Here is a 7,483-nt window from a genome sequence, read left to right on the forward strand (position 1 = left end):
ATATCTCCTCTTTAATTTGATACCTAAATTACAGAAAATGGTCACGAAATATCAAAGTTATGGTCATTTGAAATAAGGCTTGAATTTCAATAATTTCATAAAATGAAGAGGTTCTCCAGACTGGCTTTCAAACTCTCTCGATACTCTGTTATGTTGACGAGCAGCCATGCATTAAATCTTTTGTTCACCATCCGAAAGCTTTCGTGGGAAACCGGTGAAAACACGTTTATCTCTTGAAATCATGGAAATACAAGCCTTATTTCAAATGACCAGAGCTTTTTTTTATTTCTTGACCGTTTTCTGTAATTTTGGTACCAAATTAAAGAAAAAACGAAACCAAGATTTAGCGATCATTTATTATAACTTAATCATTAACAGAATAGACAAATGACCTACCAATTTAAAGCTTAGAATCTCCTCTTTTATCTGATATTACTTAGGTTATTTCTTATTCACGCATGAGTGAGAAAAAACAATTTGAATAAAGAATACCAAAAACTCATTTGGCGGGGGGTATCTGGGTTTCAAAAAGAAAACCACATTTCTAAAATGCGTGAATAAGAAATAACCTAAGTAATATCAGATAAAAGAGGAGATTCTAAGCTTTAAATTGGTAGGTCATTTGTCTATTCTGTTAATGATTAAGTTATAATAAATGATCGCTAAATCTCGGTTTCGTTTTTTCTGGGACGCACGGTATATACATATACACATATATATATATATATATATATATATATATATATATATATATATATATATATATATATACATATATATATATAATGCAGCCTTTTCTTTTAGTTTCTAGCTCCATATAATTTTAACACGGAGTTGGACTGGGGTCTAAGTTAAACCTAATATGACTGCAGAAGCATGCCAGTGTCCTAATATAAGTCTACACAGATAGTGCTAACACAATGAAAAAAAATTTCACACGCTGATATTCGTTTAGCACAGTGTATTCATAGTTCACAGTGACCACACTGTGAAGAAGATAGACTTTGTCCCCACTGGCGAAAAAAAAGATAGTATGGGGTTAAGGAAATGCAGTGTGAAAAGCATATAGGTCAATTTTATCACTGACGTAAACGCTATCTGTTATGGGTTAAATGATTCTAAATCTATTGAGATTGTATCCCTTATAATACATTACTTGTCGAATGTTATTGTTCTCTGAACGACTTAGCACAACGCTGTTTCATTTACTGTTATACCTTTTATCCAATTTGATCATTGCCTTGAAGAAATGTGCAGAAGTTTTTTTTTAACATGTATTTGTTATCTGAAATATAGAGCTGAAAATACGATTATAAATAGATGATTCATCATTGTCAGCCCAGGCCGGGTCAAGCATCGTCACAGATAAACTAAGCAAATAAATGTTTACTCTTGGAAATGAAATAATCAGATTAAAACCATCTACTTCACACGCAAACATGTTCAAAGTACCGTACTTATTGATTAATTGAATGTCGATAATGATAACATTATCAATGTTTTAAACAAATACGCTTTAAGCCAAATTGGCTATGCTATTTGGTTTCAGGTACTAAACAAAGAGTATGCACATCTGAAATTATAACACATAATGCTTTCTAAATGGGTATTAGAAACTCGACATTTTTCACAAGCTTGCATAATAAGATACGTATGTCTTGGGGCGAGGAATATGCATTGTAAGAGATAATAATACAATGTTGAATTGAATTGAATGTCATAGACGAAGTTGTTCCGACTTTGCTCCATACACAGATATATTCTGTCCCCCGGGGGCCACTTCCATTGACGAGTGGATACCATGCGCGACCATAGGGTCTGGAAAAGCACCCTAAACACGTATTTTGCATGTTCTGAAAATGCACCCCTTAACAAGTATTGGCGTCTGAAACCCTACTCTTAACAAGTATTGGAAACAAATCGATACTCTTGGCAAGTGTTACCTGAAATGAACAATAAACGAGTACAGCGATATTTTATTGTTATGTCACGGGTCCGTCGGTCGTCGGTTTTACCTTATATACACACCATTTGGTTGATAAGGCCCCACCTTCCTCTGGCCTCGCGCAAGTCGGACTCTAAACACGTAGTGTTGGGGCAAAAAGGACATACTTTATATATATATATATATAAAATTGTTTTATCATTCCCGCAAATTTGACCCTAAACACGTAGCTTTCCTAGCGAAACAAATACCTTTTTTCATCATTTTTTTTTCCTTTTTTGACATCCTTATCACGTTTCGTACGTAACGTCCCTATCTTGACATTTTTTTGGTCGCGCATAGTATCCACTCGTCAATGAAAGTGGCGATTGGCTAATGCTCAGCCCCAGCTCAGCCCCACTTTCCTTAGCCATGTTTCGTTTTCACACTGCATCTCTTAGCACCGCAATTGTGGTGCTAGCACCACAATATTAAAGCCAGCTAACCCTGCTTTTTTGCAGGGCCAGATAGTACAGTACCATTTACCGTGCTAGCCCACTTTGCTAAAACGTAGTGTGAAAACGAAGTGGGCTAAGCTTAAAGTGATTGGTTAACATTGGTTTGACTTTTAAAAAATCTGAGCTAGAAGGTCACACTTGTCACCTGTGTCTGTGATATGTTACAAAAATGAAGCCCAGAATAAAATTGCGTTCGAAAATGATTATTTGGTGCTTCAAAAATTGAAATATAAAGTGACCGGAAACACCATTTTAGTATCATCCCATACAGTTATGTGTACTATTTAGGTTTCTATAAGACACCTATTTACAAAATCGTGGTTTGCCTTGTACTTTTAGCTTTTCATTCTCAATAATGGTTGATTTCAGGGTTTATTAGTTCTAATACATGCACTTGTACACATGTTTCATCTTGGTTTGAGAATTTTTTTAATCAGCTGCTCACAAAGTTGAACAATACCTTTAACCCCGGGAAATTGGTGGGGCTAAGGGGGGGGGACACATAGTAAAGTGTGAAAAGCATACTAGAGATCAGGTAGGAAAATTTAGCGTTAGTTGGTATAAATTAGGCTACAGACACATATGATCGAAATCTTATTCCAAACTTCAGTCACTAATGCAAACCAGTTTTTAGCTTGTATTGGTACAAAGCTTTCAGATGCATTACTTCATTAAGGTTTTTCTGCTCTTAAATACCCTATATCTCTTAGATAAGTGTTCGAACGAAATTTGTAAAGAAATGAATGATGATACTCAACAAATATCATAAATCTAATAAGTGGCGTAACGAGCCAAATCTTTTGAGGGGCCAGATAATGCGTATCGGGTGAGATTGATAAAAAGCTACGTGCGAGTGAGCAAATATTTTGAAAAAAAATCAAAATTTGTGATAGATTTTGACTTAATATTTAGAAATTACATATTTCAACTTCTGTCTTTCCTTTCTTTTTTTTCAACGCCCAAGCTCCCTCTCCCTCATCCTCACATGTTCATGCCAAATACTAAATTTAAATACTAACTATCATTAACCCTCTTCCAGAACTTTTGACAATATAGGGGTTTCTTTTAGGTTTTCCCGTTCAATTTAATGTATGCGTTACTAAAATTCATTGAAGTACATTTAAATTCACGCGTTATCTTTTTCAAATGTTAGAATCAGACAGTGGGCTTCATTTGAAGAAGCAAGAATTCATTTACGATCATTTTAATAAATATATGGTCAAGACTACATGTATCTCAAATATGATCATTTCACCATTTGTCACGTGCTTTTGTCATCTTGACACATTGTATGTTTTCATTTTAATATCTTTTTCTTTACACATTATTTTCTTATAAAATATTCGTTCCTGTGATCGTGAAATGGTTAATGGTTAAGCGAAATTTTATCATATTCCAAAAAAATGAAATGTAAGAAAAACTGTAAGAATGTGTCAAGAAATGTAATATTAGCGAATTTATCATCAAGCTCATTCAACCGTGAAATTCATTGCAAAGGATCTTCTGTATGACAGAAACATAGCATGTACTTGTAACCAAAATTTGCGCATTAAACTATGAACATGCCCCTCCCAGTGATTGGAACCAAACAATGTACACTAAAGAGCTGTGGTTCATATCGTATATAGTTAAGAAATCTTACTGCTTCGGGGCCTCAGCAAGTTAACTGAGCGATAGTGCTCCTTGGTTAGGCATTTGGACTAATTCCCAGTCGCGGCCGCACTGAAGCGTTAATCCCAACCTTTCGCTGGAGAACGCGAACGCTTATTTACGATAGTAGTTGATTTTAGAAGTGACTTTTGGGCCCGTCGTTATGGTCGTAGAACTCTATCCTGCAATGCAAATTCTGTGAAATGAGATTTTTTTTTCGTTTCGCATCTGCAACGGAAACATTCAATATGTGTTTCGTGTGCAAAATTCTGGATGCTACAATGGTAAACGCGATATATCCGATTTAGGACGACTTTGAAGAGCAACATTTGGTTCCTCCCAGCGCTCGAGAAGCCGCCCAGGGGGCCCACTTCCATTGACGAGTGGATACCAGGCGCGACATATACTTTACGAATAGGCTTAAGCAACGTTATAAGGATGTAAAAAACGATGTTTAAAATACTGAAAAGGAGGATATGTTTTCAATACTTGTAGGGTTTCACAAGCCATTACTTATTAAGAGATGCATTTTCATAATCTCGAAAATACTTTCTTCCATTTTTTAGGGTGCTTTTCGAAAACCCATGATCGTACCTAGTATCCACTCATCAATGGAAGTGGTCCCCCTCGGGAATTTGAATCCTATCCCCAATTTCTGGGGAAAGTAAAACATAATGCCCATTACATTGTGTGCTAGAGGCATATCGTTTGGGTAGAAGGATTAAACAAAAGAATAAAACCCCGCTAATTCGGCTGGTTTTCAGACGTATAGGCCTATTACATATGCTATGTTCATATCAACGCATGCGGAATCGTTTCGGCTGGAGAGGAGATCTGACCCATGGAATCAATTGCTAGTGATCCACCAATAATCCACATTAAATGCAATATCGATTCGATGGACTTTAATGATCTATAGCTAAGCCTTAATTCAGTAAGTTTTTCCTTTAATACTTAATATGTACTCGATTTGTTTGAAAAACCACTTTCTTATCCGTGTCATAATCTATTGTAGGCCCTGCATTTCGAATATCTCCAGTCAGCTGTCATAGTAGAGGCTCGCCGCCGGGTCAGGGGGCAAATATAAGATGATTACCTGACGTACATGCATGAAAACGGGATTTAATCTCACAGCATGGTGCGGGTGTCACGTGGAAGAATTTGCACACGACAAGCAGATCTATAGGGCCTGTATCACAAAGCTTAGCAATGAATGTAGAACATTGTTCTATGATTGATTCCATCGATTATAATGTACAATCAATCGTGGAAATCGAATGTACAATTAATCGATAATTTTTGTGGTAGGGGACCCAATGTTAACGTCCCTGAAGTTTGCGAAAGATAGCTGTTGGCGCAACAGAAAGCTAACAGTAGGGCCAGTCACATCTTTTACGGGTGACCACCGCCTAGACGCATTGATTTCACTAACAAAGCACTAACAGGAGGCCTATCGGTATCGATAGACTCACAGAAGCTTACCCGAATTCCTAATAATCTTACAATAAAAGGCCATGCAGAAGCTAACATTGGCGCTAATGTTAATACAAATCGCTAAGAGTGCCAATGGTGACGATGTTAGTGAATAATTTCTAACTTTAAAACTTCCCTTTTTATACCAAGTAATTTGAATTAGACCTCGAACAAATTAAAGGGGTATTCCGGGCCCACACTACAATATGAACAAATGGTGTGAAATCAGATGAGCAAATTGCTATAAATTTCATCAAAATGTGATAAAAAATAACAAATTCTTGAATATTAAGAATTTAACACTGTATTTTGCAAATGATATTGCTGAGCAGCACGTGGCCATGAATATGCAATAAATGGAACGATGATGCCATATCCTCTAGATATCTTTCCCCATTTTCTGATTTTATTGAAATGAACTCGTAATTGTCTCATATGTGTGTGTGTCGCCCAAGTAACCAAATTATGATCTTTGAAGCAATATTCTGGGTGGACAAATTTTAACTAAACCTAATTTTGTATGGTGCAACATACCCTTGAACCTTGAAGAAGTACTCTCCCAAAGCGTACACGCTGTCCTGAAGAGGGTTGTGCTGTGTCAGGTGCTGCCAGTGCTTCAGGTGATGTGGTGATCCTGTGGTGGTATTCTTGGTGCACTATATACAGTGTGCTAGGTGCAGTGTGCGGGTGGTGCGTGTGTGTCCCTCTTACACCCTCATTGCATATTCCTGAAGACATGCATATGAATTTTACCGAAATAGGGTCTAATGCAAAATTTTAAGATAGCATAATTTTTTTTTGTTTGTCCCACTTTTCTGTTCAAAACGTATTATTGTCTCGCCTGCATAGCAGAGCGAGACAATAGGTGCCACTTTTTCGACGGCGGCGGTGGCGGCGGCGTCATCAACATTGAAATCTTAACCAAGGTTAAGTTTTTAAAATGTCATCATAAGTATATGGATACAAGTATATGGAAATAGTTCATGAAACTTTGACATGAGGGTAATCAAGTATTACTGAACATACTGCACGAGTTTCGGGTCACATGACCAATTTAAAAGTCATTTAGTGTCAATGAACTTAGATCATGTTGGGGAATCAATATCGAAATCTTAACTAAGGTTAGGTTTTTGAAATGTTGTCATAACTTCGACAATATATGGACTTAGTTCATAAAACGTAGACATAAGGGTAATAGTGCATCACTAAAGATCCTGTCTGAGTTTCAGGTCACATGACTAAGGTCAAAGGTCACATACGGTCAACGAACTTTGGTCATGTTACGGTTATTTGAGAAAATGTCATCATAACTTTAAAAGTTTATAAATCTAGTTCATGAAACTTAGACATAAGAGCAACCACGTATAACTGAATATCTTGTGCGAATTTCAGGTCATATGACCAAGATAAAAGGTCACTTAGAGTCAACGAACTTTCGTCATGTATGGATGTAGTTCATGAAACGTGGACATGAGAGCAATCAAGTATCCTTGAATATCTTGTGCGAGTTTCAGGTCACATGACCAAAGTCAAAAGTAATATAGGGTCAACACACTTTGGTAATGCTGGGGGTATTTGAGGAATTGTCACCATAACTTTAAAAAATTTGTGGAACTAGCTCATGATACTTCGACATAAAAGCAGCAGTGTATCCCTGAATATCCGTTATGTATTTCAGGAACATGACCAAGATCAAATGTCATTTTAAGGTCAATGAACTCTGGTCGTGTTGGGAGTATTTGTTGAATTGGCATCATAACTAATGAAGTTTATGGATCTTGCTCAAGAAGCATCGACATAACGATAATCAAGTATAAATCATTGTTTGGCACATGTTTTGGGTCACATGATCATGGTCAAAGGTCATTTTGGATCGATGGGCATATTTTTTTATTTTCATATTATTGTTTTCTTCTGT

This window comes from Lytechinus variegatus, chromosome 6 (genome assembly GCF_018143015.1).
Source record: "Lytechinus variegatus isolate NC3 chromosome 6, Lvar_3.0, whole genome shotgun sequence".
In the NCBI taxonomy this organism is placed as follows: Eukaryota; Metazoa; Echinodermata; class Echinoidea; order Temnopleuroida; family Toxopneustidae; genus Lytechinus; species Lytechinus variegatus.